This window comes from Marmota marmota, unplaced genomic scaffold (assembly GCF_001458135.2).
Source record: "Marmota marmota marmota unplaced genomic scaffold, marMar, whole genome shotgun sequence".
Lineage (NCBI taxonomy): Eukaryota > Metazoa > Chordata > Mammalia > Rodentia > Sciuridae > Marmota > Marmota marmota.
Genome location: NW_025999983.1, coordinates 11,536,958 through 11,558,034, shown reverse-complemented (window position 1 = coordinate 11,558,034; position 21,077 = coordinate 11,536,958). Strand labels below are relative to the sequence as shown.

At 43.6% G+C, this 21,077-nt stretch overlaps 1 protein-coding gene across 5 annotated transcripts in view; it reads left to right on the top strand.

The window, feature by feature from the left end:
* Tiam2 (TIAM Rac1 associated GEF 2) overlaps positions 1 to 21,077 on the top strand; it is a 233,630-nt gene that overhangs the window by 89,184 nt on the left and 123,369 nt on the right. For all 5 annotated transcript variants that reach the window (XM_048805929.1, XM_048805925.1, XM_048805928.1 and 2 more), the window contains one exon: positions 16,856 to 16,961. The gene's annotated coding sequence lies outside the window, so the exon portion shown is untranslated. The remainder of the gene's footprint in view (positions 1 to 16,855; positions 16,962 to 21,077) is intronic.

The window sequence follows — 21,077 nt, the reverse complement described above, 5'->3', positions numbered from 1 at the left end:
CACGGGGGTGGAAGGAGGATTTGAACTTAGGACTGCCCTTACCTCAGGCTTGGAAGTCACACTGGCCACTCTATTTTAGTTCCATTTCCCTCTTCAAAAAATTCTGTGAGAAGCAGCTGCCACCTATCTTATCATCCTCTAAAGTCCTTTACAATCCTTTGTAACTGTTAGTAAACTTTGAAAGCTGATTTTCCATTGTTTCCTTGAGTATAATCAGACAACCACCAGGGCCTCATTCACAGGAAGAAAATAATGACCCTACTTTGGAGAGACTGTTATTAAAGCTTCTTCAAAGCAGCATGTATTTGTGTAGAATCCTGGAGAAAAGTAGCCATCTGTTTCTGTTTGGAGGTAGGCCCCCTGAGAAGTGGTTGTAAACAAGGAGTGACATTGTGATATCATAGAAGGCCTCTAGCAGTGACTTAGATGTCGTGTCAGGGATTTAGTGCAGAGGGCTCACCCAGTGCCTCACTGAGATTCTGCACAGCAGCTAAAAGGTACTAGCAAATCAGATTCAGGAGATTTGCTTTGTCATCCAATTTGGGTCAACACCTTGCTTATTGTTTAAGCAAGTAGAAATGAAATTGAAACAGTAGAAATGTTAAATAAATCAATTGCCTGTTTTCCATATGTTGTCAGTTTTGCTACTCCATGTATTGCTCTGGAATGTACTAGCTGGCCAGATAGTCCTTTTTAAGCTGAAATGTAATGTACTTAAAAAAATCCTATATGATGTAGTCAGAAAGAGTTAAAAACTATTTCTGGTAAGCATATCATTTCCTGAATAAGGTGGGTTCTCAGGACTTCTCTATGTGGAACTAAACCCTGAAATGATAAATAACTGAGGGCAAAGGGCCTTAAAAACACTGCCATAAATTGATTGTCTCCATCTCTTCTTGTCAGAATGATGACACTCTGAGGTGGGAGTGGAGACTTAGTTCCAAAAAAGTCTCCTTTATTTGTTTGACTCTATGACTGAGCCCAGTGGCTCAGCTTGGGGTTTGAATATATATGAAAAAAAAATATTTCTAAAGGGAGAATTTTTTGTTTTTCAACATTAATATTCTATTGTGAGTTTGAGTTCAACATCTTTCAGAAAAATGTGAAACCAAAAAACATCAGAAAGGAATTGGCCCAACCCTGAGGTTAGGGAACTAATAGTACCCAAACCAAAAACAGTTGGAAAATTTGCTTGATTAAAGGAAGATAATGAGGGCTGGGGATGTGGCTCAAGTGGTAGCGCGCTCGCCTGGCGTGCGTGCGGCCCGGGTTCGATCCTCAGCACCACATACAAACAAAGATGTTGTGTCCGCTGAAAACTAAAAAAATAAAAAATAAATATTAAAAAAATAAATAAATAAAGGAAGATAATGAGTTTAAAATACTGCAACATGTTTTCCTCCAAAATGGAATATAACAATATTCTAAGCATGGGAAAATTTCAATTCCTCTGAAGGCAAAAATACAGGGTAGAAAGACTAATATTTAAAAACAGATTAAAAAAAAAACACAAATGAAGGTAGTTTCCTTGGAAGACCAACGGAATCCCAGAGGTGCTGCCTCTGCTGGAAAAACATTTGGAGATTCTCTCTGTAGAATTCAGGCAGCTTATTCTTTTTTAAAAACTAATTAATTTTATTTGTTTTAATGAGTTATACATGAGTGTAGAATGCACTTTGATACCTCATTTATAATGGAGTATAATTTCTCATTCTTCTGGTTAAACATAGATGTAGAATCCCACTGGTTGTATAGTTTATATGTACATAGAGTAGTAATATCTGATTCATTCTCCTATCCTTCCTACCCCCATTTCTCTCCATCTAAAGTAACTCTATTCTTCCCTAGCCCCTCCCCTATTGTGAATTAGCATCTGCATGTCTGAGAAAACATTTGGCCTTTGGTTTTTTTGGGGATTGGCTTATTTCGCTTAGCATAATCTTCTTCTTTCTCCAGCTTCATCCACTTACCAGCAAATGCCATAATTTCATTCTTCTTTAAGGCTGAGTAATATTCTATTGTATATATGTATATATGTCACTTTTCTTTTTTTAAATCATTCATCTGTTGAAGGGCACCTAAATTGGTTCCATAGTTTAGCTATTGTGAATTAAGCTGCTATAAGCATTGATGTGGCCGAATTACTGTAATATGCTGATTTTAAGTCATTTGGGTATAAACCCAGAAGTGGGATAGCTGGGTCAAATGGTGGTTCCATTCCAAGTTTTCTGAGGAATGTCCGTACTGCTTTCCATAGTGGTTGTACCAATTTATATTTCCACCAGCAGTGTATGAGTGTACCTTTCCCCCCACATCCTTGCCAACATTTGTTGTTGTTTATTAATTTTATTTGTTTCTCACTAATGGTCTCGATCTTTATGTCAGAAAAGAGGTGGGGGTGGAGAGTTGATAACTGCCTAAAATCTTAGAGTAGTTTTGATTTGCATTTTTCTAATTGCTAAAGATGTTGAACATTTTTTTCATACATTTGTTGGTGGATTGTATTTCTTCTGTGAAGAGTGTGTTCAGTTCCTTAGCCCATTTATTGTTTGGGTTATTATTATTTTGGTGTTTTTTGAGATTTTTATACATGCTGGAGATCAATGTTGTATCTGAGGTGTATGTGGTAAAGATTTCCTCCCGTTCTGTGGGCTCTCTCTTCATGTTATTGTTTCCTTTGTTGAGAGGCTTTTTAGTTTGAATCTGTCTCATTTATTGGTTCTTGATTTTACTTCTCGTGGCTCTAGGAGTCTTGTTAAGGAAGTCAGATCCTAAGTTGACATGGTGAAGATCTGGGCCTACTTTTTCTTCTGTTAGGCACAGGGTCTCTGGTCAAGTGCCAAGAGGATATGAAAAAACAAATCTAAAGGCATGTTTGAACATTGTGGAATAGGTACTCACTGGGGCGTCGCTCTTTGAAATCTTCATCAAGATACGGACAGTAACAGGACTTGAGATAGCTATGGCTTTGTGATATGCAAAGGAAAGCCCAAGCTGCATTTTAGATGCATTTGTTGACCCCGAGACTAATACATTTCATCTGCTCATTTACTAAGCCACTCATTCCCCACACCCACGGGTCATAGGTTCTTTGCCACGCTGAACAAAGGCTTGTGCAGCAGAGTTTGTGCCCCAGCATGACAGGTGGGTAAGCAGGTGATTTCTGCACAGTGGGGTAAGTGCTGATCAGGACGGGAGCTGGGAAGGCCAGGGGACTTGTGTGTGCCACGGAAAGAAGTTTGGGCCTCTAACTGTAGGGGGTGGATGGTGTTGAAAGGTCTCGTGCTGGAGCGCAACAGGATGCGATGGATGCTTTAGCATTTTCCTCTGGCTGCTGTGTGGATGGGGGAGGTGTGGAAATCCTCTAGGAGACTGCGGTGGATGGAGGAGAGGGGGCACATGTGCGAGAGCCACTCAGGAAGTAGAAGCCAGAGGACTTAAGGACTACCTTGAGGCTCAAGATGAGGAAGGAGAAGGGTCCTCTCCTGTTTCCAGTACCCAGAGGAGGGGGCAGGGCAGGGCTGAAGATAACTTGGCCTGGGTCATGAGACTTAGAGGTGGCACACCCAGGGAGTGGAAGGTGGCTCTGGGGTTGAGAAGAGATGGACACTTGGCTTTTGTCAATGATACTGAAAGCCACAGAGTCACCCCCAAGAAGAATATTGGAGATGCAGAGGTGAGGACCTTTCCCAGAGCCCTGAGGATCACCAGTATGTCCCAGGAGTGGGCAAAGGTAGAGGAACTCGGCACAGGGGCCAAGGGTCAGCCTGTGAGGCTGAGGGCTGAGAGGGGGCTGGGGAGCAGGGGGATCCAATAGAGAATGGAGCCTCAAGACGTTGCATGGTTTGTTCTTATTTGCAATACTGAGGATTGAACCGAGAGCCTCACCCGTGCTAAGCCATGCGCTCTACCACTGAGTCACATCCCCAGTCCTCTTTATTTTTCATTTTGAGGCAGGATCTCGCTATGTTGAACGTGGGATCCTCCTGCTTCAGCCTTTCAAGTAGTTGGTGTTACAGGTGAGCACCACCATGCCCGGCTTCATCCTCATTTTAGATTTGGTGGTACATGAAAGATGTTACTAAGGAGGACTGTAGTCTGTAGTCAGCAGAATTAAAATTCTTATTTACTGTTAGGAAGTAAGTCAGTTTGATATTGGCTCCCTTGTGTAAATTGGTAGTTATCATGTCCCAAATCTGTGGCTGACATTTATTTAGAGATTAAAGGACTTTCTCAGGGATCACCCAGTTTTAGCTGGTGCCTGGCACTTCTCTTGTTCCAGGGGGACAGTACTTCTGCAGAAGGGCCTGAATCAATAGCCAAGTCCCACTTTGTGTGACTGTGATATGATACCAGTGTTTCCACTTCAGCTTGATTTCCTCTTGTTTAAGTCCCCCTCCTCAGGGTGGATTTGTGTGCTTAACCTGGGTTTAAAGAGCAAGAAAGGGAGGTTCAGGGTCACACCCACCACAGCCAAAATGAGGGCCAAGTTCCTCTGCTCTCAGCAAGCTGCCCCACGTCCCTGTAATTAAGAGTCTGCGGTGATTTCCACTTCAAACGCAGCGTCTCCCTACCTGCCATAGAGCCCTTAGAAGAGTTTGGGACCTTCCCATGGGGCACAGTGGGAGTGCTTCTCAGCCCAGTGCTCATTAGCACCTTTCATCCCCAAGATGAAAGCTCCTCCAGACATCAGTCATCCCCACAAAATCCCTTTGAGGCAGAAGGTGGGAGCACCGTGCCTTCCCCAGGGCGACTCGCCAGCAGCCCAGCACTGGGATCACAGTGCCCACTGGTGATCCGAACCAGACGCACCATGGCGATGCCAGGCCCTGGCCAACTCTCACTCCTGATCCCAGTCAGGCCCCATCAACCAGTGATGGCATCGTGGAGCAGCTGAGGTGGCTCCTGGGAACTCATTCAAAGAAAATTCCTGATGACAGACTCAACAGCGAGCTCTCTTTTCCCCTTATCAGTTAGTGATAACTTTTTCCCCTTATCAGTTTTGTAAGATACTGTACAATACAAAATGACAATACAAGTGACTTTATCTGCTAAGGCTTAAGAATATTAACCTTATTGAATTAATGTAATAATAAGCTTATATAAAATGTTTTTTTCAAAATTTTCATTATTGATGTCCTTTTCTCATCTGTTGTCTTATGGGACTCAGGGGCTTCTAGTTCTTAAAATGTGATTGATGTGCTTTGTCTTCAGAGCCATTTGCAGTGCTGTTTGAAGTGGGCATCACTTCAGAGGGTTGTCAGTAGAGGGAAATGGGACCTCCAGCATTCATCCGTGACCATGGCCTGGGAAGTTCAAGGAGGGGGGCAGCTGGCAGACCTGTGAACGAGGAAGGGGCCTCTGGGCTGTTCTGCAGAGGGTGGTGGGTGCAGCTCTAATTGTGGACAAGGTGGTGGGGTGGGACCAGGACCCTGCCTCCCCCTGGTGGCCCTCTTACTGAGGGAGGGAATCTGTGTGAGGGAATAGGGGAGATGGAATTAAATGTTCAAGTTGGATGAAGTCAAAAGAAGGATCCTCTGTGTAATTAGCACAGAACACTGTTAAAACCATGCTCATTACCATAGGAATATCAGTAGTGCAGAGGAATTCTGTAATCACTATTAGGACTAAAGACTAAACAGGACATTGGCCTTTTTGTGTCATTACTTTGGAACTAAAAAAAAAGAGCAACTACATTTTCAAGAAAACCTTCATCCCTTGCCTTTATTTTAGATTTCTTGGGGGGTCGAGGCTATAATGACTACATCTCTACTTTCCATGCCTGATGCCATTGGGGAGTCCCTAGGGCTTTTAATGAGGTGAAAAGAAGGTTTCACAAAAGAGTTAGTATAGAGGAAAGTGAAGGAAAGAACGTACATGGTAAAGATAGTTAGTGGGGCCAAAAGCAGCACTTGTCAGGAGGGAGCATGGTGGGGTCAAGGCTTGAAGCCAGGCAGAATTTAGGGCAGAGCTTGAAGGAGCTGATAGTACAGATGCCCCTTAACTTAGGAAGGGAGTTACATTCCAAGTAAGTCCATCATAAGTTGGAAAATGTCCTTAAGTTAAAAATGCATCTAACGCACCTAACATGCCAAACATCATGGTCCAGCCTCACCTATCCAAGATGTGCCCAAAACACTCGTCAGTCCAGAGTTGGGCAAAAGCATCTCACACGAAGACTTCTTTATAATCAAGTATTGCATGGCTCATGTAATTTATGGAATACTATACCTGAAGTGGAGACCAGAATGGTTCTGTGGGTCCACGTTTGCACCATGGTAAAATCACAAACTCTTAAGTCAAACCCTCCTTAAGTCTAGGACTTAATTGGGTGTGTGGGGGGGGTGCATAATGGTGATGGAGTTTCTTGGGATGGGTTAAAAGCTGGGAGGGGGTGGAGCTTTTGCTCAGGGGCCTGACACTGGTTCAAATTATATTCCTAGGCTGTATTCCTGTAATGTGTTTCATGTAATAAAAATCAATGCACATATGTGTTGCTCCCCTCTCCCTTGACATCTGTAGCCCTTTTAAATTGAGGTTTTTCATTATTCATGCTCATGAAATAACAGATAATAAAACACCTATGGGAAGTTGGTTGCTAATTTCCTGTTGAAGTAATTAGAATCAAAGTTCTGAAATTCTTTCAATAGAAGAAAATTCTGTGGTCATGGTTGTTAAGGGAAGTACACATGATTTAGAACTAGTAATCATCACTTGATGCTAATTTGTGTGAATGTGCTAATTTGGTAATGGGAGAAGGTGAGGATTGATTGCTGAATTGTTGACCACAGGAAGAGCAAAATCCTGAATATATGATGTAAATAAACCCCGCACCCCCCCCCCCCCCGTTTTTTTTTTTACATCTCTGCTACTGGGTATTTGAAACTCTTATCTTTGCCCCAAATTCTTTTATTTCATATACATAAAGTTTATATTTAAATTTGTCATGATTTATGCTAGTTTCTGAACTTTCCCATATTTTATTGTACTTTGGGCCAGAAGGTCAGTAGGAAGTTATTTATTCTACAAAATCCTAAAGCATGCTCAATACTCTGCTTAGTGATGGGTAAATTTTTCAGTTTTGAAGAACAGCTCTTCTATGGGCTTAGTCTTAGGCTAAGCAAAGGAAGGGACTTGGGGTAACTTGCCGATTCAGGAGGCCACTGCCTTGCCTAGAATGGAGGAAGCGTCAAGGCTGCAATTAGTTCATTACTTTTGATTTTAGATAGTTATGAGATTATTTAAATATTTTACTAGAGATATAAAAATCATCCCCAAGTCTATTCAGGTTTCTCAATTTATGTTTTCCCTTAAACTTATAATTCACTCACCTACTTGCTTCCTGGAGAAATATTTTTTTGAGAAATGTTTCACGCTATTTGTTAGTAACGGACATTTCAGCCTGGCCTTGGCATTACTGAGCCATCCTGCTAACCTGGAGCTTGTTAAGAATAATTCAAAGTTTTTATTAGTGCTGCGTACTGCGGGAGACTGCCTGATTTCATGGTGGGATCCCCGAAACCAGGGCGGGAGGAGAGAGCTCATGTTCGTTAGTGAATATTTAATAATTGACCTAGAACCTGTGTCAGATAATACAGAGATTTTTCTCATTTTGTATTAAGAGTCCCAGGAGGTGCATATAATCATTTTCCTTTTGCACGAAGGGAAATGGGTTGTAGAGAGTGATCAACCACCCAGAGTTGGGGACCAGCAAGGGGCAGATCTGGGGTTTGTGCTCGGCTCCTCCGGGTCCAGGTTGGGGCATGTGCACTGGCATTCTTTCAAGTGAGCGCTCCTCTATGTTTCGAGCACACTTCAGAATCCCCACGTTTGTTTTCATCCGTACCACCCACTTTCCAGCTGAAGCTCATTTGGTTTTGAGTGACAGAGACAGCCTAGTGCCTGTGGGAAGGGCTCTTTGCTCCTTGGCTCCTGACTTGCTTTTTGGGTTGTCTTCTCAATAATGAAGTGCGAGTGACAGCCCGGACTTTGGTGGCCTCCAGCATCTGCTGCTTTCCCCATGCTCACCTCACGCGGTGTCCCATGCTGTGTCCTCCTGCCTTTGGTGATCTCAGGCTTCCTGGCCCCTCTTTGTCCATGCTGTTCTTGTGAACCTGCAGCAGCTGCCTGGTTCCTCATGTCCAACTGGGACACATTCTTCAGGGCCGGATCAGCCAGCAAGCCTTTGTGCCTCTGCCCAGCCTGACATCATCTGCCCCTGTGTGAGCTCTCTCCTGTGGGAGGTGCTCCCTGGCATCCCCCAACAGGCCTCTGGTGGACGTCATTCCTCGCAATCTTCATTGAGGGCAGGGCAGTCTGCTCTTGTTTGATGGGTGCCGAATCTGCCTTTATCTCTTTGGAAATGGATTCCATGCATGCTCCAAATCTTTTGTAAAGTTCTGTGCTTTTTTCTGTCATAGGAGTTGATGCTTTCCTCTAGGTATGTGTTGTTCAGCTTTTAAGCTGGATCCAAACTTTTTCTTCCCCTAGTTCAACTTAGTCACGGCCACTGGAAACTCTGTTTCAGCTAGAGTTAAGGGATATTGTTTTGGTTTTGGTGAACCAAGGCCAGCAGCACCTGGCATGCTCCTTCACAGCACCATCTTGCTGCCATCCCAGTTTATCCGGACTCTTTATAAGTTGCCTTTTCTCCCCTCCTACTTCTGGACCCTCCAGTGAGTGGTGGTGGGCCTGATTTGTCCCTGTGGGGCATGTTCCAGTGTCCGGCACAGCACCTTCCGGGTTCCTAGGTGTGAAATGAGTTTCTGGTCTGCTGTGGCCAGTGCAGCTGGAAGTGCAGATGTGCACAGTGGGAACCTTCAGGCAGATCCCAGCTCTGGCTTAGTATAAAATGTTCCTGAGGTTGGTTTGCTTCTTGGGTCGTTTCAATTTGCTCATCACGGTGGCAGGAGACAGGAACAGCCGTGTGATCTCCAGGAGCTCTGACACCAGATCATTCAATGAACCCATATCAGAGTAGCCTTCTGTCAAGTGTTTTTCTCACCTTCCAGAAAGGCATCATTATCTGAGCCTGTTAGCATTGTTTAAAAGCTTATCTCTGATTTCCTTACGTTGACACAAGTATCCCAACGACCCCAGTGAGCTAAGACCTCTGTATCTCATGTGTACTCTTTGTTGATTGGAGGAAATGAAAATATTTATAAAGTGTGTTTAAAAGAGAATTTATTACAAAGCCGACAAATTCTCTATTTTTAGAAATAAAGCTATATATTCTGCAGAAAACTTCATGAACATAGATTTTCTTTTTCCTGAGTATTTGACTTTAAACAAAAGTTTAGTTTAAAAAAGATGACATCTTCAAGTGTCAAGGATGGCATCTTTTAACTTTTGGTGACATAAAAGTTTAAAAAGAGCATCTGAAATAGTGTTTCACATCCTGACCAACGTCTCCTGCTCTGGGACAAACCTGGGAGAATCACAGTTGAAGCAGTTTTGAAGTGAGCCTTCCCTGGAATGAACTCGGTGCCTCTGGCCAGGGTCACAGCATTGACTTTCTCAGCTGTTTTAATGACCAACAGCGAGAGAGAGAGTGATTGGAAAAAGGCAGGAATGAGCGAGTCAAGGCTCATTATTTCCTGGATGTCCACAGTGAGTGGCCAGTCAGGAAGAAGTTCTTTGGGCATGGACTTATTAGCTTGTTCCTTCCTGGAGGAAGGAAAAATGGAACAGCTCTGAAAAGTTTAGGATGGTAGAACATTCCCGTCATCCGCAGTGTCATCTGTGGCTGGCTGCAGCAGGAATACCTGCTAGGACACACCTTTCCAGATTCTCCTTAAGTCCAGGGATTCTGGGACCATAGAAATGACCACAGCATCATTGACTCGCTCACTCCTGCCTTTTCCCAGTCACTCTCTCTCTTGCTGTTGGTCATTAAACGGTCTTCATCTTCAAGGCATCTTGAAGGGATCATCCGTGACACTGCACATATGATAAAGCAGCCCTCGGGGGGAAAAAGCCACAGAGTTCTTTTCTATACCGTGCCACTTTTCCGAAGTCACGTCTGGCGGTGGAATGAGATCGTATGAGCCTTTGGAGAGAGTGTCTGGCCCAGGCTCAGTTGGCTCAGCTCTGAGAACAAGCTAGGGTCCCCACCTTTTGATCAATTTTTAGGAACCACCCTCACAGGGCCCAGGCAGGCAGATGCCACCTCTCTTCCTGGCTCCATGGTATCAGGTTCCCCAGAGTCACTCATTCCTCAAGTATCTGCTGAGGACCATCGAATACATCCTTCAGTAGAGGTGGCTCAGGTTTGAACACACTCCCGATACAGAAGTGTTTGAGTTTGCCTCATACCAGTGTTTTTTTATTTTTTAACGTTTTTTTTAGTTGTAGATGGACACAATACTTTCCCTTTGTTTGTTTATTTTTATGTGGTGCTGAGGATCAAACCCAGTGCCTCACACGCGGTAGGCAGACGCTGTACCACTGAGCCACAACCCCAGCCCCGTACCTGCGTCTTCTGATGCTCACCTGACAGATGTGTTCCCTGCTTCAAGATGGACAGACCTCTTGCTTGTGTTTCATTCCGCTGGGAGGCTGCCTTTGTGAAGTGCTGTGTGGTGCTCATTAGATATGTGACGATTCCTCCTGGGTCTCATTTGCCCTCCTCTTTCATTCTTAGGCTTCTTCAGTGTTGAAAAGGAGCACTTGGCTCAGCCTGAAAATGGTGTAAAAACCAGGCTGTTCCCACAGGGGGGGGGCCTTGTCCCCACCTCTCCCGGAGCTCCTGTAGCTGTGAAGACGGGTACTTTGCCTGTCACGGAGGGAGCCTTGCTATGCCTGGCACTGTGTTGACAAAGCTCAGGAGGTGAGGAATAGAGAGACTGGAAGGACACGTCGGGGAGACGCCCCGCTGCTTTGTGACGCCCCCTCCGCCTCCACACAAGCACCCAGTTACATTTGCTTGTGAATCTTACTCCTCTTTTCTTCCCTCTTCTCTTTGAAAAGCTGCTTGGAATGATGGTGGGATGGTTTTCAGTATCAACAGGGATAAAAATAGAAATGGAGATGGGCAAAATGGTGGCAGCACAGGAGGAAGAGGGAGGTTGGGATTTACTGCTCGGGCTCCGTGCAGTTGTAAGCATCTCAGGTAAAAGGGATTTTTGGCCTCATCCCTGTTTTCCACAGGTCTAGCATGCTGCCGCGTGTGGGGTATGTGTTACAAACACGACGTAAAACTAAATGTGTGTACTTCTAGGGTGGGAGGCATGGATGCCACAGTCCATTTGGAAGTGACAAGGCATCACCACAGTTCTCTAGTGGAGAGGGTCATTTCCCATCACCCACTGAGTTTTCTCAACCACGTAGTTGAGGGCTTTTCCTTATCTAGAAGCTGAAATTCAGACACCAGTGCTACATTGATGTCTTTTGTCTCAACAAGGGATCGGATGAGATTCTTAAAAGTATGTGCTCATGTGCTGGAAAATGTGGTGGAAGGTGGCAGGTGGGTCCCAGTATTGAAGGAAACTGAATCTGATGCTAGATAGGAAGCCTTGGGGCTTCAAGGCAAGCACCCAAGTGCACACTTCTTGACCCAGGCCTGACAGTCCCCAGGGTTACATCATGGCTGTACTGAAGGTTGATGCAGCTCCCAGGGAAGGAGCACGGACTGCCCACCCCCTCCAGAAGAGGAGTGTCACAGGATTCGTAGAACACTTCAAAAACATTCATAGGATCCTAGTGAGGAAAGACCCATTCTGATCTTCCAAGGGCACTGAATGTGGGCAGTTTTTGTTGTGCGGTTTTATTATTCTCATATTTGAGTCTACTTGAAGACTGGGACAGGGGTAGTTCCAACAGCATCTTACCCCCCTGGACCATAATCCAGGCTGATGGCTGAAGTGACAGATGGCTTATTTGTTCACAGTCTGTGCAAAACCCTAAGCAAGCTCTCAGGCACCTTTATACCCAACACTCAGCATAGTGCCTTGAACACAATAATTGTTCAGCAAGTACTTCTTGAATTAAATTTAATTAACTCAGTAAACCCTATACCTAGGTGCTCAAGCCACAGTGTGCTAACTTTTGCACCCTTGAATTTTATCTCTGGGTACACGAACCCTTGTGGGAATCCCGGGAAGACTTATTGTAAATAGAAGCTCAGTTGGCTGATGTGACCCTACCATAGGGAATACAGTGGACCAAATGGATACACCTTGTTCTGCGTCCAGCTGCTCATGTTTCACACGAGCCATTTCACGACAAGGGCCCCGTTGTAACTTGATTGACAGTAAGTAGTCGGTACTGGGCTCCATGTATATAGATGGGGAGGATAGACTGAAACTTGCTATTTTCATTGTAATGAGTCATCTCTTTGTCACGAAGGGCAGTTTCTCTCACATTCTGTAGTCTGCTGGGGGACTCCACGGTTTCCCTTTGTGGAGGGAAACATCTGATCCCCTGGCTTTTTGTGCAGGAACACTGTGCTAGTGTTGGTGGGAGAGACAGGTGGAGGCTGTCATGGACAGTGGACGGCACGTCATGCTGTCGTCTTACCAAATGCCCGGACTCAGTTGCAGAGTTTGGTTCATTATGTCCCTGAGTCTCTAAGGGCCCTGAGATACTAAATCATTCCTGAGGGTGGAGATTCTGGAAGTGCTCAGTCACTCAGTTAGACCCAACAGACCTGGGTCATAGGAGGGGTTAATGGCAGCCAGAGTCATCTTTCTCACTCCCAGGCCTGGAGTGGGTTCCACATACCATGTTGTTTTGAGTCTCTAGCATTGAGAAGCTGCCCAGCTGGTAACAAGGCTGAAGTGACCCAGAAATATGAGTTTTTTTTTTTTTTTTTTTAAATTCCAGGAGATGCTGATTGCAAAGAGGATATATCTTGAAGAAGGTGTGAATCTCAGAGTGAAATATCTCAGTGAGAATTCTTCTTTTTTGCCTAGTTGGGGGCAAGGTAGGAGAGAACAGGTCCTAAGGACACAGGTGAAGTAGGCACCTGACCATTCTCTTCTCCGTCAACTTTGACTGGTTACTGTGGATAGTTGTGCTGGCTGCTATGGGCTCTTGCTCTTGTCTGACAGTGGAAGTTCTGCAGACTGAGGGCCTCTGAACTTGGTCCAGGCCTTGACAGCTTATGGAATGACGAGTAGAGCAGTTCTTTATGGATGGTCTTCCCTTCTTAAAAATTTAACTTTTATACTTTGTGATGTAACCAAAGGAGTGGGCCACAGCTTTGGGAGAGGGCATGGGGACAGAATTTTGAACATTATAAAAATCTAACCTCTTTTCATCTCAGAAAACTTCACGGAGAGCCAGGTGTGGTGGAGCCTGCCTGTAATCCCAGTGGCTCAGGAGGGCTTTAAGCGCTCAGCAACTTAGTGAGAGCCTAAGCCACCTAATGAGACCCTGTCTCAAAATAAAAAGGGCTGGGGATGTAGCTCAGTGGTAAAGTGCCCCTGGGTTCAATGCCTAGTACCCCGTCCCCCAACCAAAAAACAAAAAAGGGAGAAAAATGTAAGGTGTGATCATGTTGACTTGCAGTGGTTTCGTGGTGGCAAGCAGCCACTTGGGCTTCCAGGTCTGCCTGGCATGAGTGACACATATCAATGAATAACTGTTCAAACCTGGTGTCTGCTTGCTGCTCTAGGCACAAGCATGCTCTTACAACTAATGCGTGGAATGGCTGGAGTGTCATTACAGATGTATTTACCTGGCACTTCCTTGCATCTCATAGATCACATGGTCATGAGACACTGCTGCCCCTTTTCATAGCTAATTCTCCTTCACACATGGCCTTCATTGGCAGCTATACCCCGTCTGCATTGGGTGCAGTGGATCATAGACAACCAGGTGACAGCTGTGTCTGTGTGACAGAGGGATGCCGAAGGAATGTGGAGAGATTGTGAGAAAGAGTCTGGGATTCACAGAGGGATACTCTTGGCAGCCACTGATTTGTCACACTGGGGACAGAACTGATATCACTGTTTGGAGAACTGAGTCCCAGTTCTTTCCCACTCCCTGTGTGACAGGTCAAATTGATCTTTTTTAGGCCTCGCTTTCTTCATCTACGAAATGAATGGGGTTGAAGTCAATGTTCCCTAAGCAAATTCTATAATCCTGCCTAAAATCTCTTCGATCCTACATGATTAGTAGCTAAACCGCAACTTTCCCTTTACTTTTAACCTAGGTGGTGGTGATGGGATGGAAAAGCAGGCTAGTCTAAAGTGAAATCATGTCCTAAGAGCAGTTTGATGATCAGTTCTTCCATCAGCCCATTTATTCTGTACTTATTAATGAGCTAATAAGGAGCTCACGTAAGGAGCCGTGCTAGACACGAGGCGAACAGACTTAAGACGAGCCCTTCACTTTCCAAACAATTAAAATTGGGTAAAGGAGAGAAACAAGTGAAACAGCATCGTAGGGCTTGCCTCTGTTGGGTGGGGTGGGGAGGTGGAGGAAGGACGGAAGACCCTGAGTTTGGGGGAGGAGGGAAGGCCTTTAAGCTGGGTCTCAGGTGATTGGGAGTCCTCCAGGGAGACATTCCCAGTAGGGAACAGTGTATGCAAAGGAAGAGAAAATGAATTGTCACAGTCACGAAATGGCAAAGCATTCAGAAGGAATATGTGGAAGCTCTATCATGTAACATGCTTAAGACAATATTATCATCACTGGAAAAATAAAATGTGGTAGATCTTCTATTTTACAGATTTTTGGTTCGTAAATAAATATCAGGCCATCAGTAAAATATGACAGTTCTTGATTTTCCAAATATTATCAGTGATGTATTTAGATGGACTCTTACAACTTAAAAATATTTTGTCTCTACTGAATTAATAAAGTGAATTAAAATTTCTTGTCAATGTGAGATGTTTTCTTCTGAGGTGTTCTTGACTGGATATATTAGATTTCTGAACTTTTCCCCTAATTGTGTCATGGTGAGCAGATCAGGCCCTCTTGTGACTTTCAGTTCTCACCTGTAGGGTGAGGGAATTAGGTGGTTTCTAATTTTTTTAAAATATTTTTTTTAGTTGCAGATGGACACGATATCTTTATTTTTATTATTTTGATGTGGTGCCGAGGATTGAACCCAGGGCCTCATGTGTGCGAGGCAAGTGCTCTACCACTGAACTACAACCCCAGCCTGGGAATTAGGTGGTTTTAAAAGGTCCACACCGTTCTGATAGTCAGATGCGATAAGTGAAAATCACACCTCCACCACGTCTGGTTGTGTAGGTGTGTTTGCACAGCTTGTGATCACCAAGGAGATCCCAGCAGCAACTATTTGTAATCGGAGTCCAGGAGTGGTTTATTGCTGTTCTGAACATTTCACATGACTCACCCGCTTTATTAAGTACTTTTCATGCGTTATTCCATTAAATACTTACAAGAACACTGTCAGGTAGATAGTATCATTTCCATTTTATAGTTAAAGAGACCAGAAGTTCAGTCCATCTAAATAATCACTCAGCTAGTTGTACGGAAGCTTTGGTGTGCATGCCCATGTCCATCTGCGGTTCCGAAGTCAGAATGCTCTATCAAGGACTGTGGCTGCACAGCACATCAGTTCTGCCCTCATGAGGTACAGCGTGAGCACCCCAATCCATACATCCAAAATCGGATAAACTCTAAAATCCGAACTTTTTGATCATCATGTATGCATTCAAGAAGTTTTGGGTTTGGGATCATTTGGGATTTTGAATTTTTGAAACGGGTATGCTCACCTGATCTCATCCAAGCAAATACTCCCCAAGAGTTGAAAAACTCTGAAATCTAAAACATTTCTGGTCCCAAGCATTTTGGACAAGAAATGCTCCATCTGTATCTTGTGTATGCCTCAGACTTGATATTATACCTTATAAAAAGATAAGCCCCTCTCACTGACAGCAATCTGTTTCACATTTAAAACAATTAAAAAAAAAAAAAAAAGGAAGTACTATCTGGTGTGTTGATTAATGGGCCCATGCATTTTCACACGTCCCTGGGGAGCAGATCAAACATAGGAAGGAGGCATTATTCTCCATAATCTGAGAGGACTTAGACCTGTTTAATGAGTAATGAAACTTGCTCCTTTGACACCACTCATTTGCATTTGGATTCTGCTCCAGAATCCATGATAACTGTTTAAGACATGCTGGTTCTTACTGGGGCCTTGGCTGGTCTTTCTGTGTGTGGGAGGTGGAGGCGGAGGAATCATTTCCCTACCTTGGCCTACTTGGTATCTCAGAGAGCCATTTCCTGATCTTCCAATTTAAATTTGTCATTTGTCACTCTTATTACCCATCTGTCTCTACACTGCATATTTCACTGTTTTTTTTCCCCATATTTTTTCCCTTCTATTTATTTTGACTGCTTTTCCCCATTTGAATGAAGCTCATGGGAGCAGAGACTTTCTTATTCACGTTTATATTTCCAGCTAGCTCTTGGAGTAGTGGCGTGATCATGGTAGGCACTCCCTGCCTGCCTGCCTGCCTGTCTGTCTGTCTAATCTATCAGTCTATCATTTATCTGCCCATCACCTGCCTGTGGATAGCTCTCTCTTTTTTATTTACCTGAATATCTTTATTATCTCTCCTGTCTGCCTGTTTTCTCCCTCTCATGCCTGTTCTGTGTGTGTCTTTCCTCTCTCGCTTGCCCTCTCTTTCCTCCATTATAGGTCTATTTATTAATGTGAAGGGATGGGATGAAGCAGTAAATCTGCTTCTTCACTTAGGATGTGGGAAGATCCCTTTGTTTTCTTTATAGTCAATCACTTGCCCTTTGATTTCTCTTTTAGATCCCCTCTTTTTGTATCAAGTCCAAGATACAGCAGAGTGCTGAGAAATTTAATTACAAAATTCTAATTTTGAAAAATTGTTTCTCCTTCTGTGTGTTTATTTTCTCTTGCCAGGGCTGTGTATTTGAATGACAAAGATTCCTCCTCCGCCAGCTGGTTCTGCATGGAGGAATGAATGAATGAGTGCCCCAAGTGTGCTCTGTCTACACCTCCTGTGCGGGTAAGTTGAAGGCCCCGCGTGTCTCAAAGGTGGTAAGAGTCTGTGTCAGTCTCCATCCCTGATGGATTGCCACATTCCTGGGTAGCTGTTAACTGCTTTTTGACTGAGGATTTGAGTGAGGAAGGCCAGTGTGGATACCTCCGTGCTTGTCATTGAGGATGCTGTGGCAACAAGGCACCAAACCTGAGCAGATTCTTACTGAGTCTGACATTATGTTACCTCTAAGCAGGAAGATGTCTAACATTCCTGGGTATTGGCAAATATAGTACCTATGAAAGCTAGAAATATTGATGATAATTGGTAACTTGTGGGTTGACTGACCTTTTTGATCACCTGCATTGGGCTAATAAAGAGAGATTTAATTAGACTTGGAAAGATGTTTATGTTTTAATGAAGAACCTCAAGTCTAGATTTATTTGGAGTTAGATTGAGTTTTTTGAATTCTCATCTATAGTATCTCCTGGTTTAGTGACACCAGGCAGTTTATTTAACCTGTTGGTGCCTCAGTTTCTTCTTATTAAAATGGGTGGAATACAAATATTTTTCTCTTAAAAGTGATTAGGATTAAATATGTTAATGTATGTGTGACATGATTTTTTATATTTACTAGTACTCAGAGCTTTATATATTTAATATGTCAACTGGGTTTAAAAAATTATATCTGGGTACTGTTCATCAAAAGTCAATTCAGGCCTGGGGTTGTGGCTCTGTGGTAGAGGGCTTGTCTAGCATGTGTGAAGCACTGCATTCGATCCTCAGCACCACATAAAAATAAAGGTATTGTGTTCATCTACAACTAAAAATATTTTTTAAAAAGCCAATGCATTTGTGTGGAAAATTTGTTTTGCATTGAAAACAACAGTCTGTTCCTGGGATCAGCTGAAAGAACAGATTTGATCATATTGATTATACTGTCAATAAGTTATAACAACACTACTGATAGCACATACGTCATTCTCTACGTGTATAGCAATACTGTTGTCTTGCTATCAGACAGACTTGGTTTGAGGTTTTCAGTTGTAGGAGTTTTGTGGTCTTCAGCAAGTTAGTTCCAAGGCCTCAGCTGCTTCTTCTGCAAATTAGTGATAAAAACACAAATCACAGTGGAATACGATAAGAATTAAATATGAAAATAAATCACACTTCTGGCGCTGTACGCCTGACAGCTGCCAAGTGTCCCTTTGCTTCTCTCCAGACCTTAGATTTATGCTGTCCATTGATATCTGGAAGGAGGTGTGGAAATGGTGTCCCCTCTGTACCTAGTGGTGCAGTAAGCTTTGTGGGGGGCCTCTTCCTATCTTGAAGCGCTTGGGAGGACACCTGTGAGAGGGAACAGGAGCCATGCTGTGTGCTTGGGCTGCTGCTGTTGAGGGACACACTAGGAGCCATGGGCAGCAGCAGAGGGAGGCCAACTGGATTTCACACAAGGAGAGACTTTCTTATAGGGCCGTGGAGAAGTGGGGGTGGCCTTGTGCAGGAATTGAAGTTTTCAGTACAGTGGTGTCTGGAGGCTGGTTTGCTGGAGATCAAGAGCTCTGTAGAGAGGCCCCTCCATTCACCAGGAAGGTGGAGGGCCTGGCTCTTACAGTCCTTTACAATGCCTCTTCTCTATGAATGGCTCCTCTCCAAAACCATGCCTGCATATCTGGTCACCTTAGTCAAGTGGAGGTGTATGTTCTTAGAGGGTCAGAACCAAGCTTTGTTAAGTCAGCGAGTTGGGACAATGAATTGTTTTCATTTAAAATATTTTTTCAAGATTGAAAATTTTCCTGTTTGTGCTTTGTTATTTTCATGAGAGGTTGTAAACTGATGGGTTTCCATCTGGTTCTGGGATATGGATAACTTTTGTTTGGCCTGCAAAATACATCCTTGACAACAAGCATGTTAAGAAAATTTAATTTAGTTAACGACAATTAAAAACTAAAAACTTTACCTAAAAGCAGCATTTTCAGTGTTTCTTAAAAATGTGATCTGTCTGACCAACTATGGTTGTAGACATTTGGAATCCCAGCAATTTAGGAGACCGAGACAAGGAAGATCACAAGTTCAAAGCCAGCCTCAGCAACTTAGTGAGGCAGGCCCCAAACAATTCAGTGCCTATCTATCTCAAAATAAAAAATAAAAAGGGCTAGGGATGTGGTTTAGAGGTAAAGCGCCTCTGGGTTCAATCCCCAGTACCAAAACAAAACAAAACAAAACAACAAGAAAAAAGTGAATCATCTGGCACGGTGGGTTCTGCCTCCCAGGAAGCCGAGAACAGCTGGGGCTGGGTACTCCTGGCTCTCTGTTGGTCACACGCGGGCCAGTGTGCCCAGCAGCAAGCATTGGTCGCCATTTTTCTTTCACTTGTTTTGTTCTAACTTAGAAGAAAGCTGGAAAGAAAAAATACTGATCTCTGTATTAGTAGTGGGAAAACTATTTCCAGAATTTCTTATTTTAAGAAAAATAGAAGAGAGCACTGGTATGTGTATCACACTGGTAAAAGTGTAATTTGCAGACAAGTGGTTTGTGGGCCCTAAGGCTGCGGTACTCGGCCTGCTTCACACACTCATTTTTAATGGCTCTAGAGGTATTCAGGTGGGAGAGTAATGTTCCCTCTGCCTTCAGACCACGCGTCCTTTCCCTCAGTCCTCTGCTCTTGGAGAACGCTGCCTGGCAGAGCAGCGTCTTTGCCTTCCCTGATGTCAGCTGTTGGGCCTACTGGCTTGTGAAATGGGAACAGTCTGTAATTTGCATACCTGAGTGGACCCTGGAACTGGGTTCCGTTCTGCCTCCTCCAGGGGACCCGAGTCCTCCCTGGATTCCATGGCTTCAAACTCATGGTCAAGAGCATGCCTCGTGGGCCGCTCTTGAGTCTGAAGGCTCAGCACTCTGCTCTACGTGCCTCCTGGTTTCTAGGGAAGGGCATGGTCTGGCTCTCTTCCTTTGTTTTGCTTTACAGGACTGATTCTGCTTCCTGGTGAGGGAGAGCCGAGGGTGCAGAGCCGGGCAGGAGAGAGCTGGAAAATCCAGGGATGCTGCCTTGGGTTGTGTGGAGGGTGGTTGGGTGGAAGAGGGAGCAGGATGGGTGTTGACAATGGCAGAAAGAATGAAATTGATGAACGGAAGTTCTAGAATGACTGGTTAATGCTGCGGGAGGGAGTTCCCCTCTACCAACTGGTTATTTCACCACGTGGTTATTTAATCTCTAACAAAGCTGCGAACCACCCTTCATTCAGGGTATTTTTAAGTAAAGGAGAGTGGCCCATCTGTTGGGATGCTGTAGGAGGTTCTCAAATTAGAAGGAAGGTTGGGCTTAATAGGTGACCTCTCTGATCTCTTAGAAACTTGGATTCAATTATTCTGAGAATTAAACTTATTAGAAACCTTTCAGCATAAGCAGCTTCAGTCAGTAAAGGACAGTACTGTGAGCCAACTGAGAGGTTGGATATAAAGTGTTAAGTTACGTTAAGATCCAGGCAGATTACTTGTACTTTCTTAACTGTTCCAGTGTAATCCTTCAAAAATGTTGTAAACAAATGTATCTAGTGGATAATATTTATAAGCCAGGGTTTTACAAGCATATTTTCTGAATGATTTTTTTTCTACCAAAATTTTTATTTTAACTTATCTGGAACTCATTTCTGTAGGTTTCTTTTTTACATACACATTTCTCATTTACTTAAAATACCACCAATTACTTATTATAAAGCCTTCTTTTAAATTTCAAAATTTAAGATGTTCTGCACTATCGTTCATTATGAATAGTCAAAGTATATTTAATTTGGATGGAATGGCCTACAGGGGAAAAAACATAATAAGGAAAAGCTTTCATGAAAAGTTTTAATTAAATCTTGATTTTTATGTCACTCTATATTTGCTCATTCTTGCAAAAGTAATGGTTAAATTATTGGAGCTTGCTTGTATGTAAGACTTTGTAAATATTTATGCCATAAAACCTCTCATTTCCATGACAATTGACTCCTTTAAGATATTTTTGCACATTTGATGTCTTAGAAACACATAGAAAAGCTTATGTTATGGAATTCAGATTTTTTTATGGCCTTAAAGCAAGACATAACCAAGCTAGTTTTTTGAGTTTTCTTAAAGTTGACTTTAACTGATTCTGAAGACATC